Source organism: Saimiri boliviensis, chromosome 19 (assembly GCF_048565385.1).
Source record: "Saimiri boliviensis isolate mSaiBol1 chromosome 19, mSaiBol1.pri, whole genome shotgun sequence".
Taxonomy (NCBI): Eukaryota; Metazoa; Chordata; class Mammalia; order Primates; family Cebidae; genus Saimiri; species Saimiri boliviensis.
Genome location: NC_133467.1, coordinates 11,968,035 through 11,981,768, shown reverse-complemented (window position 1 = coordinate 11,981,768; position 13,734 = coordinate 11,968,035). Strand labels below are relative to the sequence as shown.

The 13,734-nt window shown below is 45.5% G+C and overlaps 1 protein-coding gene across 1 annotated transcript in view; it reads right to left on the bottom strand.

Moving 5' to 3' along the window:
• RGS8 (regulator of G protein signaling 8) overlaps positions 1-126 on the bottom strand; it is a 42,521-nt gene extending 42,395 nt beyond the window's left edge. The window contains exon 1 of the mRNA XM_010336060.2: positions 38-126. The gene's annotated coding sequence lies outside the window, so the exon portion shown is untranslated. The remainder of the gene's footprint in view (positions 1-37) is intronic.
• Between the last annotated feature and the right edge of the window lie 13,608 nt (positions 127-13,734).

Genomic DNA, 13,734 nt, shown 5'->3' with positions numbered 1-13,734 from the left:
CATGAAAGCTCTGCTGGAAGCGGCTGCCCTCTCTTACCTGCCTGGCGGTGGGCAGAGCAGCTGGGAAGGTGTGGCTGGTGCGGGGCCCAGCTGGGCATGGCTCGGTGAGGCCCTGAGTGACAGAGTCAGCCACCTCCTCCTGGCACCTGGGAGAGGGTGGCAGAGGGTGCCCCACTTCACCCAGCGCCCCTAGAAGAGCGGCTGCAACATGCTGCTCCCGCCGGCTCCGCTCCTCTCCAGGCTCTGCATCTCATGAAAAGGGAAGAGCAAGTGAGCGGCAGGAGAGGGGGTGGGGAAACGGAGGGAGGGGAGAGGGGCACTCTGACAGATGATGCGCACTGCCACGCAGAGTCGGGGGAGGACCGCAGGCTCCAGCAGGATGGCACTGCCTGTGTGGCTCTCCCGCTCCCAGCTTGCTCACGGGCAGCTGCCGCCGAGGGGCTGGTGGCTCTCCAGAATTTAGGGACAGGCAGAGCTCAGAGGGGATGGCAGAGGGGAAGGAGAGCGAGGAAGGAGATCACCTGGGGCACAAGGAGGTGAAGCAGGGTAACTGGCTTGTGGGAGAAAGGATAACCTGCTTTTGCTCAGAATCATTCCAGGGTGAAAGTGGTTGCTTTATGAGAGATGGTGAAGGGAGAAAGATAAAGCCCCATATTCCCGGCCTGGCTTCAAGGTGGTCTCTCTCTCTCTCTCCTTTCATAACCAACAAAGCCACTTTTGCTTAGCATTTAAGCAATAGCTAAGGCAATTTATATCAAGCACAGCTCCAACTTTCTCAAAGAGGCAAAAAAAAAAAAAAAAGACATGAAAGAGTGTAATGCATGAAATGTTCTGTGTCTTTTGTCACATACTACTGCAAACAAGCCTGACTGTCCCCTCGACCACCTGCCTATCCTGTGGCCGGGGGGTTGTGGTGCCAAGAACAGGAGCAAGAGGGAGCATCGGGGGGAGATGGAGAGAATGTGATGCTTCTGTATGTAAAGGTCCATTTGGAGAGCCAGGAGGAAACCTCCTGGACAGCGTGGGCCAGTGCCTAGAGCAGCTTTGGAGTGCAGAGATGACCCTTCACATGGATCCCACGGTCTCCTGGACCTCCCATGCACTGAGGCAGGTTCACTACATAGGCCCGGAGCTTAGAGTCACCAGCTCTATTTACAACCACAGCCAGAGAAATAGATCAACAAACCCTGGAAGCCAGAGGAGACCGAAGGAAGCTGCAGCTGGGGAACTCTCCACAAGCACAGCTAATGACGGGAAGAGCGCTCTCAAGCAAGGGCCTTCTCTGGAGGGAGGGAACGGGAGGCAGAGGGAGCGCGCAGAACAAGACTGTTGCAGGTCTCCAGGGAGCTGTCCTTCCCTGCTGCACTCTGGGTGTTCTCAGTCCAGCCTGACTCCAGAGGTCCTGACAAGCACTGACCCAGGAGATGACCCCTCAGGGGACAGGTCACCAGTTCATTGCTGTACCATTTCATCAAAATCAGGCTGATTCAGCAGACAACTCTTGGGAACCTACTGTGTGCGGTGGAGGATGTACTGACGACTAAGACCTCCTTGTCATGTCTTAGGTGATCCAGTGGAGGAGAGAGAGATTTAAATAGGAATAGCTGACTCCAATGCATGGAGAAGTGAGTTAAGTGCTCACAGAGCTTGGCAGAAATTCTGGGGGAGCACAGAGGAAGAGTGATTAAGTCCAACTGGAAGTTAGAGAAATCGTCTCAGACAAGGCATCTTCTGGACCCAGCTTGCACCCTGAAATTCGGATTTCGACCAACAGAGTCAACTGGGCTAGAGAACGCAAGGCTGAGGAACAGCCTGGGCAATGGCACAAAGTCTAGAAGTACCTGGTTGTTTGGGAAACAGAGGATGTTCTTTTTAGGGAAGCAGGAGATAAAAGCAGTGTGACAGGACTGCCGTAGTGGTAAATGCAATGGAAAGGGTTCATTGCGACCAGACGGTAGAAACTTTAAACCAAGAAGTGTTGATCAAATCATTTTTTTATCATCAGATCTGTGTTTCGAGACGATACTAAGTGGAGAGAGACTGGAGGCAAGTGAAGCCCATCAAAACTTATTATAGGCTGGGCGTGGTGGCTCATGCCTGTAATCCCAGTGCTTCGGGAGGCCAAGACAGGCGGATCACGAGGTCAGGAGATTGAGGCCATCCTGGCTAACATGGTGAAACCCTGTCTCTACTAAAAATACAAGAAATTAGCCAGGCGTGGTGGTGGGTACCTGTGGTCCCAGTGACTCCGGAGGCTGAGGCAGGAGAATTGATTGAACCAGAGAGGCGGAAGTTGCAGTGAGCCAAGATCGCACCGCTGCACTCCAGCCTGGGCAAGAAAGTGAGACTCCATCTAATTTAAAAAAAAAAAAATTTAACTTAATACAGATTCCTAGGTGAGAGAGGATAAGAGCCAAAAAAAAAAAAAAGACAATGGACTTGAGGGGAAAGGACAAAGTCCAGAGATTTGGGGAGGTTGAAATAGGATGACGTGATCCTCCGTGAAGGTACAGAGTGAGTTCAGAACTGGGGGCTTGGGGATGGGAAGGAGCTGAGAATGACTCTACAATCTTATTTGAAAACTAGTTTTTGAGGCTAAGGGACCTAGGAGGAAGAGCAGAAGATGAAGAGGAGAAGGAAATACAGCATTGGAGCTTAGCAAAGAGGTGGGAGGTGGGAGGTCTCCACCTGAAGAGAGGAGTAAATGGAATCACTCAAGGACAGCAAGAGAAGAGGGGCTGAGGGCAGGACTCCGAGAAGTGACTACATTTAAAGGCGGAACAGAGAAAGAGCAGCCAACCAAAGATACTGAGAAAAGTCATCAGAGAGAAAGAGTGTAGGAGGACCAGAGGAATGAAGTGTCACAGGAGCCGGGAAAGATGAGCCTTCGAGAAGAGTCAAATACTGCAGAGAAGTGAATGTGGGTGAGAACAGAGATGGAAATGGCAACATGAATTTTCGTCATAGGTGACCATGGAGAATGTGGCTTAGTGCAGTGGGTCTCAGACTTTAAGGAGCATGAGAATACTCCAGAGAACTTCTTAAAATATGGATTTCTGGTCCCCACTCCCAGAGTTTCCAATTCAACAGGTATAGGGTGGGGGTCTGGGAATTTGCATTTTGTTTTGTTTTGTTTTGTTTACCCCCAGAGATGGGGTATCACTATGTTGCCCAGGCTGGACTTAAATCCTGGCCCCTTGAGGGATCCTTGGACGTCAGCCTCCCAAGTAGATGGGACTACAGGCATGAGAGCTCCAGGAATTTGAATTTCTAACAAGTCCCGAAGATGCTAATGTTGCTGATCTGGGTACTACACTTGACAACTATTGGCTTAGAGCAGGTGTCCCCAAACTACGGACCCGCGGGCCGCATGCGGCCCCCTGAGGCCATTTATCCGGCCCCCTGCCGCACTTCAGGAAGGGGCACCTCTTTCATTGGTGGTCAGTGAGAGGAGCACAGTATGTGGCGGCCCTCCAACCATCTGAGGGACAGTGAACTGGCCCCCTGTGTAAAAAGTTTGGGGACGCCTGGCTTAGAGTATTGCTTCTCAGATTTTCAAATTATGGCACACACAGAAAATAATTTTTGTATTGAACACCAGGGTAAATGGAACCCCGGGCCCTGCCAGACTGTCCAAGGGCTGAGGGAAGAAATATTTCAGCACACGGCAGTGTACACAAAGCAGACAGGTTGGGGAGGTTTGAGAGGAATGAAAGGGAAAAAGGTCAAATGCCAAAATGTGAGTGGATGACTAGGCTGTCAAAGCAACCGACATGGAGTGTGCTCTTAAGAACAGGGACTCGCTTTCATCTTTGTACCTCCAGCACCAAGCAAGGATCCAGCATAAACGGGAACTCTATATTTGCTAGAATAAATTGTATTAAGAAGTTTGGCTGAGAAGGAAAAGGGAGAAGTTGTTGTCTACAAAAAATACAGAACCAACTGAACCAATACAGAAAACACAGAAACAAAGAAGAAAAAAATCCATATTTAAGAAGGCAGAAACATTTCTTTACCTGTTCCTGGCCAAGGAACTTCACCATTTCCTTAGTGAAGTGGGATTGGGAGACATCTCAGACCACACTGGAGTTTATGGTACATTTACACTGATTTATGATCAGCTGCATAGTTTCTAAACCACATCATGTTCTGTTGTCTCATAGAAGTAAGGCTTTAGAAACCTTCCGCCATTGTGCAAATCTCTTTATTAACTCACTTGCCAATATTTAGTTAGAGTGTTTATTCTTAGAATAAGAAGATTTGAATATTCAAAAGAAGAGATTAAACAGTCTGAATGTGTAAGAAATTTATACCATCTAACACCTTGTCTTGATTTTTATCTTTCAACTGAAATGATTTCTCCCAATAAATTGTAAACTCTCTTAGAGCAGAGGCTATAACTCAATCACCTTTTTTTAGCCAGTGCCCTGTGCAGTGCCTGTTACTTAGTAGATAGCACACACACATTCTCTCTCTCTCTCTCTCTCTCTCTCTCTCTCTCTCTGTCTCCCCACCCCCACACCTTGGGAAAGAGTGAAAGGGAGAAAAAAATGGTGAGAAAAAAAAGAAGAAGAAGGGCACGATCTGATACATAATGGCTCCAGAAAATGCCCACACCCTCATCCTTGGAACCTGTGACTATGTTATCTTATTTGGCAAAGGGACTTTGCAGATATGGTTAAGGTTAAAGACCTAGTGATGATAATATTGTCCTGGATTATCTAGGCAGACGCAATCAAATCATATGAGTCCTTAAAAGAGGAGGAGGAAGAGTAAGACAGAAGAGAGAGTCAGAATAGCCAAAGAAGGAGAGATTCAAAGCATGAGAGGGACTCAACCCATGTGTGCTGGCTTCAAAATGGAGGAAGAAGGCCAGGAGCCCAGGAATACAGTTGTCAGTAGAAGCTGGAGACCACCCCAGCTGGAGTTCATCAAGGACACAGGACGTCAGTTCTGTAATCACAAAGAATTGAATACAGCTCAGTAACCCAAATGAGCAGGGAAACAGATCCTCCCCTCCAGCCTCCAGAAGGGAATGCAGCCCCGGCAACACTGATTTTAGCCCAATGAGACCCCTGTCAGACTTTCGACCTACACAGCTGTAAGAGAATAAATCTGTGCTGTTTAAGTCACTGTGCCTGTGGTAATTTGCTGTGATAGTAAGCGAAAGCTAACACAGAGGGGCTGTTCTTGGTTGTAGTGAGAACATGTCTTGAATTTCAACAGGAGCAAAAAGCAAAAACAATGTAGAGATATAGAAGACTGTTGAAAAACCAAAATCAGAAATTAGATGGCCTTTGCCTTTTAGTGAAACGTAAGACTGAAATCTCTCCGTTACAGCATAGCACCTTTGTCTCTCTCTCTCTCTCTCTCTCTCTCTCTGTCTCTCTCTCTCTCTCTCTCTCTTACACACACACACATGCACGCGTGTGAACACACACACACCCCACAAGTGAATGTCTGAGCTCAGTCTTAAATAATTTATTAGGATCCCTTTCCTTCCCCGGCATATCTTACTTCCAGCAAAATAGCTTTATCTCTCTGATTGATTAGCTACTGTTGAGGAGGTCTTTCTTTGCTCTCCTGTGCAGTATTATCTGTCACAGGAAACACAACTAAAGCCTAAGGTATAGGAGGAGAAAAGTAGAGAGGGGCCACCTCCCCTGGCAACAGAAGAGAGCCTCTGGTGATGAGAATGCAGAGCCCACTAACGGAAGGAAAGAAAGTAAACGGACAGCAGAAACACGATCAAAATCACCCAGTCTGAGGGTAGGGTGGAGTCAGCAGATTCCAGGCAGACAGAAAATGGGATGGATGGATGGATATAGATATAGATATAGTTAATGGTCAACGGAACAAAGAAAGCTGCTGAACTCCACCATGTGGAACAATTTATATAGAGAGCCATGAAAGCTCAACTCTCCCTAGACTTGGGCACAGATGGGCAAGGCCAGCATGTGAGCACACACACACACAAACACACACACATACACACACACACACATATTGACACTCACAGAGTTTAAATCTTAAGGATATCTTAAGGTCACTTCTAGGGAATAGAAATTAAAACATCTGTCTGGAGATCCTGTTTTCGGACTGGTCAACCTGTCTGAATAATCCTTGAACTCCATTCATTCTTCTTATTCCATTTCCATAGGCAGAAGGTAGGAGTGATGAAGAATGTGGGCTCTGGGGTCAGAAAGGGACTCTGAGGACAAATCCCAGCTCAGCCACTTACCAGTTCTGTGATCTTGAGCAAGTCTCTATGTCACAGGGTCTTTTCCTAGAAAAGAGGGATACTCATCATACCTGTCTCATAGGGTTGTAAAGAGAATCAGTAAGTTTGTGTGCAAAAAGCCTTGACAACAAATGGTTGTCCCCTCTGCCCCTTCATAATTCATGGCCGCCTGACATCTCATGACATCCTGTACTTCTCTGGTACAACAACGGCACATCACTTTTTAATTACCCGTTTTCTTGTCAGTGTCACCTGGCTAGACCATAAGCTCCATGAAGGCAGGGACTAAATCTTTCTTGTTCCACTCTGCTATCCTCACCTTACTCCAGGTTTTCAAATATCAGTGATGAAATGGAGTTTTACCTCTCACCCTAGGTTATTAAATTCTTAGCATGTAATCATGGATGTTCAAAATATTTGTTAGTACCTAGCTCTGTCCCTTTGGGCGAGTCATTTAAATTTTGGGGGTCCCCATTTCCTTTTCTGTTAAATGACAGGGCTAGATGAGGTCATCTATAAATTTGTTTCCAACCCTACAATTCTACAATTCTGTGCTTCATTTATACTTCTGGTCTCATCTGAAATAAATTGTTAAGCAGTTTGGATAAAAGACACCTACAGTGGGAATTACAAAATACTGCTGAAAGAAATCATAGATGACACAAATGGAAAAACATTCCATGCTCAGGGATAGGAAGAATCAATGTTGTTAAAATAGCTATACTGCTGAAAGCTATTTACAGATTCGATGCTACCTATCAAACTACCAATGATGTTTTTCACAGAATTTAAAAAAAAAATCTAAAATTTCTCATAATCTGTCCGGCTAAGCAAGCTTTTCCATTTTTATGGCAGAAGTAGGAGTCCCAAGAGAAACAGAAGAAGTACAAAGACATGTTCAAGCCCGGGTGGGCGCAGGGCAACCTCACTCACTCCACCACGTTTTACTGGCCAGCCCAAGCCATAAAGCCAGACCAGACTCAAGAGGTAGAGAAACTCCATATGTTGATGAGAAAAGCTGCAGAGTCATGTTATAAAGACATGGATATAGGGAGAGGTAGAGAATCTGGGCCATTTTTATGCTGAATCTACCACAGTCTTGGTACCCGAATTTATTTCTAGAGTTTGAAACTCCTGACTCTTCCTGTTGATACCAGACCTGGCTCATGTCTCTGACTTTTCCAAACCTGCTACCTCAGGTGAGAATCTCCACTCAATTTTCACCCCTTAGGGGGCACCCCCTGAAGCCAGCCCCTTACTGACAAGAAGGAACCTCAGACCCTACCCATGAATCAGTTCCCTTATTCTTAAGTAATCTTTCTCTTGTCTTGAAAAAAAAAAAAAAAAAAAAAACCCTTCAGCTATTGTTAAAAATAGATATCTGAACCAGGCTGAACTCCGGCTGACAACTGTAATCAAAATTCTGATACCCAGAGAGGGCAGACCACATAAGAAGAACCCTTACAAGATGCTACCGTAACAAGGCTGAATCCTTATTGAAAGACAGAAATAAAATACCGTATTTTCTCAATTCTAAAGCACTTTTTTTTCACATTTCGAAAGCAGAGATGTCTTATAATCAGTGTATATCTATAATGTGGTAAGGTTGGTGACTATCCCTCACCCCAGACAATCCTCCTGAAAAAATAAAGCTGAATTAAAAACATAATTCATCTTTCAATCGATAGAATCTTGCAACTGCGGTGGGCCACCACTCTTCATTGCAAATGCCAACTGAGTGCTTACTAGAATGATTTAAATTGAAGCAGGAGAAAAGTAAGGCCATGACAATTGGCAGGGCTTCCAAAAGCTCCAGTGTGTTGACGTCTCCAATTCAGGGACTTAGAGGGAATACTAGCAATACCAGGCAGGATGACACAAACAGGTGATCATTGTCCTCCCTTGACTTTTTCTAGAATGATGATTATTGAAAGGGAACAGATATGAACTCCCCTGTTTCTCTCTTTCCCCTGCTACCCACTGGCACAAGGGCTAGGAGAAGAAAGAAGCCAAAGCCATGTAAAATTCACAAATCGGCTGGTGGAGTTTCTGTAAGGAGCTGCTATCATCTGGTCATTGCTTGACTTGTTTCATTTGATTGGTTTCTTTTATCGTGTCCATCACAGTAGTTAGGCAGGCAGGCTCTCGAGCCAGACTGCCTTGGTTTAAATCCCAGCTCTACCATTTTAAAGTGGGGTGACTTTAGGCAAGTGACAACCCTGCTGTGCCTCAGTTTCTGCATCTGTAAAACAGGGGTCAAAAATCAGTTGATTTGTTGTTTTTTTTTAGACAGAGACTCGCTCTGTCTTCAGGCTGGAGTGCAGTGGCGTGATCTTGGCTCACTGCAGCCTCTGACTCCCTAGTTCAAGGAATTCTCCTGCCTCAGCCTCCTGAGTAGCTGGGACTACAGGCATGTGCCACCACACCAAGATAATTTTTGTATTTTTAGTAGAGACGGGGTTTCACCATGTTGGCCAGGATGGTCTCGATCTCCTGACCTCAGTGATCCACCTGCCTCAGCCTCCCAAAGTGCTGGGATTACAGGCGTGAGCCATAGCACCCGGCTGATATTTGTATACTTACAGTAATATCTGCCACAGAGAAACATGAATTAATTTATTATTATTGCCTTCTACTTGAAATTCCCTGAGAGAAGAATCTCCTTTCTCTGGAAAGCCAAATCTAATTCCTTAAAGTCCTAGAAGCAACCTTAAGTCCCTTCCTGATGCTTATTTCCCTCCGAGATTAAAGCCACATAGCCCTTTCCCCAAGATGTTTGCTTTTTTATGTGTGAAAAAAAATCAGAAATATTATTATGATGAGAGTGAATTTGCTATTGAGCATACTCCTTTTTCTGGTGTTCAAAATTCCACCAGTCCTAAGAAAAGGGCAGAGTCGTCCCAGCTAGAGTCAGGCGCTTATCATCATTTAGTTTAACCTTGAGATAATTCTTACTTCGTAAGCACAGAATTCACTGCATAAATTAGACCAAGGGGATTAGAGCAACGTGTGTGTAACTGTGTGCACGTACGTCTCTGTAATGAACGTGGAGTTACATACACTCAGCACGCCTAAGTGCTCAGAGACTTATTGTATGTCTGAAACATAGAGCCCAGAGAGACATAAAACTATTTATTTGAAAGAAATTAGACTGTTTTTTATGATTCTGAAAAGGTTAAGGCAGAAGATAGGTGACTGCATAGAGGAAGTTAGGACTTGCGCATTCTGATTCATCTTTTCTTATTAAAAGCCGCCTCTCCCGCTGCTATACTTTTCATCACCCCGCACGCACGCCTCCATCCCTGGGCCAGAGGGGTTTTCACATCACCACAGAGGCAGGCCTTCATTCATTTTACTCCTTCCATTTGGAATTGAAGACACTGAAAGGGAGTCAAGGCTGAATGGGTGTCTCTCGCCTGGCTTGGTATTTAGAAATCAAAGAAAAAGCTTTCAGGGTGTACGTGGAAGGGGCTGGAGTGCAGAGAGGAGGAGGTGGTATCTGCAGACAGGCAGCTCCTCCCAGCTTCCTGGGAGCAAAGATTAGTTCCCAGGGCCCAGGCCTCACTGGCAGGCAGCCAAGGAAATCAGGCCCAAGGCCTTTTCTAACTCTCGGCCCCCAGGGATTGTAAAAAAACGTTTTGCAAAACAGACTAGAGGGAAAGTAAAAAAATGCCACAGGGAAAGTAAAAAACATTTTGCAAAACAGGCTAGACACGTGCTGTATGGCTGTATCCTCAGAAACTTCCACACGGATCCCGTTGGAGGCTCTCCTCCCTGTGCTGTGGCTCCCCAAAGCCTCCCTTGTAGCTGCAGGGACCTTAGGAATCCGAGGGGATTCACAGAACCCTGGGGATTGCAACGGGGTTTTCAAATCCCGGGGAGGGATGCAGGGAAACCTCCGGAGTGGCCTGCAATGCGCCGTAGGCCTGGGGCCTTCCCGGCAGGACGGATATCTCTATTCCCGTAGCCAAAAGTTCTGGGATCTGCAGAAAGCGATCCCTCAGGGACTGTAATGACTGTCGCGCTCCAGCAGCGCCAGCTCGGTTCAACTGCTTGATTAATGACACAGGAGCTCACAGCAAATTTAACAGGAGGGCGCACTCTCACAGGGTGCCGGCCCGGGATAAGATCCGGCACCTCGCACCCCACAGGAGACGGCAGAGGGGCTCACACGACTCCATCCCCAGCTCTGGACCCAGGTCGAAGCCCGTGAAGAGCCCGATGGGTCTCAGGTTCTGAGTCCGAGTGCGTAACGGTGGCCCCAGAGCCCCACCGAGGACTGCCTCCATCTGCTCCTTCCCAATTCTCGGCTCCCGCGAGGGGGAGGGAGATCCCTCGGCGGTGAGGCCGGGTCCTGCTCCGTTATTGGCTGACACATTTTCAAAGCTACTCTCAAAGGCTTTTATGAAAATGCTGTTGCTGGGCAGCAGCTGAAACCATTTGCCCTAGAAAATGGAAGGAAGCAGGTGTAACCCGTCGCCCCAACATGACCCCTAAAACATTCCCCCGACACACATGCCAGTCTACAGCGTGTTACTTTGTCCCTGTCTGTTTCAGTAAGCCCACCAATCCGACACCTCAGCATTCCTCCCCGAAAATGTCACCATGAGCATTGCTCTTCCTGGTTTCTCTTTCAAGAGAAAGGAGGTGCCAGGGCAGGGTGGTACTGCAAGAGACACCCCAGCTTCAGCCTCTGGCTGCAGAAGACACAGGGTGCATCTTCCCTCTTCAAATTCCCATCACTTTCAGGAGATGGCAGAACTGCTGGAAGTCATGAGTGTCTTAGGAAGACGGAATGCTTTTTGTTAGAGTTCTCATTCTACTAAGTACACAAAACCGAACAGCACTTAAAAATTAATGCAATGTCTAATTTTTGTTAACTCATGACATTTCATATTTCAAAGTGCTTTGAATTTGAAGCTTTGGATTCAAAAACACTCTCACATCATCGAATTTGACCATCATGATAGTCCGGTGGACTACAATTGAGACACCAGCAAAAAGTAATTATTTAAGGATTTATCATACGTAACATAGCAGTACTGAGATTCAAGATTAGAACCAGTAGAGAAGGTTGTTTACTAGAATTGCAAGGAAGTTAACCTTGAAAATGGAGAATTGCAGAATAAGATAGTTGAACATACTGACATACTGATTCTTTCAAGAGCAGCTTGGGGTTCACTATAACATGGGTATATACCTAAAGGAAAATAGTCATTCTTCTACAAAGACATTGTGCTATTCACTGTAGCAAAGATACGAAATCAACCCTGGCACCCATCAATGTTGGGTTAGATAAAGAAAATGTGGTACATATACACCATGGAACACTATGTAGTCATAAAAAAAGAACAAAATAATGTCCTTTGCAGCCACATGGATGTAGCAGGAGGCCATTATCCTAAGTGAATTAACACAGGAACAGAAAACCACATACCATATGCTCTCACTTATAAGCGGCAGCTAGACATTGGGTACTCGCAGACATAAAGATGGCAACAAACAAAAAGATGACTAGAGTAGGGAGGAAGTGAGGGGCAAGGGCATAGTACTATTGGGTACTATGCTCAGTACCTGGGTGACAGGATCAGTCATACCCAAAACCCAGCATCATGCAATATACCCCAGTAACAAACCTATACATGTACCCCGAATCTAAAATAAAACTTGAAATTATAATTTTAAAAAAAACTTCTTGTATCATACATTTGTTGACAAAGGGATCAATCAGCCAAATAATAAACTAATACAGCTAAAGATCCAATTCTAAGTAAAACATTTGTATCATCAGTGATTTCCTAATCCGATATTACATGTATCCATGATTTCCTAAAGAAATTCAGTTCTTCAACATTGCTATCTAACTGCTAAGTGATAATAATAATGGAAATTTCAAGCCAGGTCAAATGCACAGATCACTGAGAGATGACTCAGTATTTTGAGAGAAATAAAAAATTTTGCCCTTTATTTAGACCAAACAGGTGTTCACCTACCATATGTGCATTCACAGTCCATCTAACTGCAAATATATGGCCAGTAAGTCACCTCTCTAAAGGAGGGCACAGTGGATCATTATAATGCATAGGCAACGATAAAGCGGCAGAAAAGGAACATTTGGACTGTTTGCAGTAAGTTCATTCAAGTACTCACCCATTCATTTATTTACCCATTTTTGAGTACCTATTATGTACAATGCACTTTGCAATGCTGGACAAGATAGAGTTCTAGACAGTCCTATCTGTGTAAACAATTCCAAGCCAGTGCCCCGGTCTAAATTTTGCAAAGATTCCTTACCCTCTGCAAATTCCCTGCCTATGCCTTCTGAAGGGAAAGGGGCATTTTCTCCTGCAACCCAAATTTCGGAGAGAGATGCTCGTGTGGCGGCAAAGCTGCAAACCAGAACCTTCCCTGGGAGCTGGGAAAATTGCATTATCTCAAGAGGAGATTGCCCTAATCTGAATAACAAACTGCTCTGACCCACAAAGCCTACCTACCACTCTCAAACCCTGAAGGAACCTGATGAGAGAGCAAATAGAATTAGAGTTTGTGGAGGGGTGGCCGAAAGGTCCGTCTACAGAGACCTCAGCTAAGAAAAATAATCTCCTGGGAGAGATCCAAGATGGCTGATCACTAGCAGCTCAGGATTGTAGCTCCCACTGAAAACGCAAAGAACGAGAGGACGCCACACCTTCACATGAACTCTTGTTGCTCACGCACCAGGAAATTCCCAGCGGAGGAGCCCCACGGGTCGCCAGCTCGACTCTTGTGACCTGCGAGGCGGTTTTGCCGGTGCCTCGGAGCGTCGGTTCTTGGTGCAGAGTCAGAAAAGCACCATCAATCTTAACGCCGCTGATTTGGTCAGCGCAGTGGGTTGCTCAGATTTCAGCGCTGAGAATCAATAAGTTGGACGTCCACTCAGAAACCCAATTACAAAGACGGTAATTATAAAGACTACAGATGGATAAATCTACAACGAAGGGAAGAAAACAGCCAAAAAAGGCTGAGAATACCCAAGATCAAAACGCTTCTTCCTCAGCAGGGGATCCCAGTTCCTCATCAGCAACGAAACAAGGCTTGATGGAGAACGAGTGTGTTCCAATTACAGAAGCAGGCTTCAAAACGTGGATAATAAGAAACTTCTGTGAATTAAAAGAACTTGTTCTAACCCAATCCAAAGAAACTAAGAACTTTGAAAAAAGGTTTGACGAAATGTCAACAAGAATACAAAATTTAGAGAGGAAAATAAGTGAATTGATGGAACTGAAAAACACAATACGAGAACTACGTGAAGTATGCACAAGTTTTAACAGCCGAATTGATCAAGCAGAAGAAAGGATATCAGAGGTCGAAGACCAACTCAATGAAATAAAACAAGAAGACAAGATTAGAGAAAAAAGGATAAAAAGGAACGAGCAAAGTCTCCAAGAAATATGGGACTATGTGAAAAGACCTAATCTACGCTTGATAGGTGTACCTGAATGTGACGAAGAGAA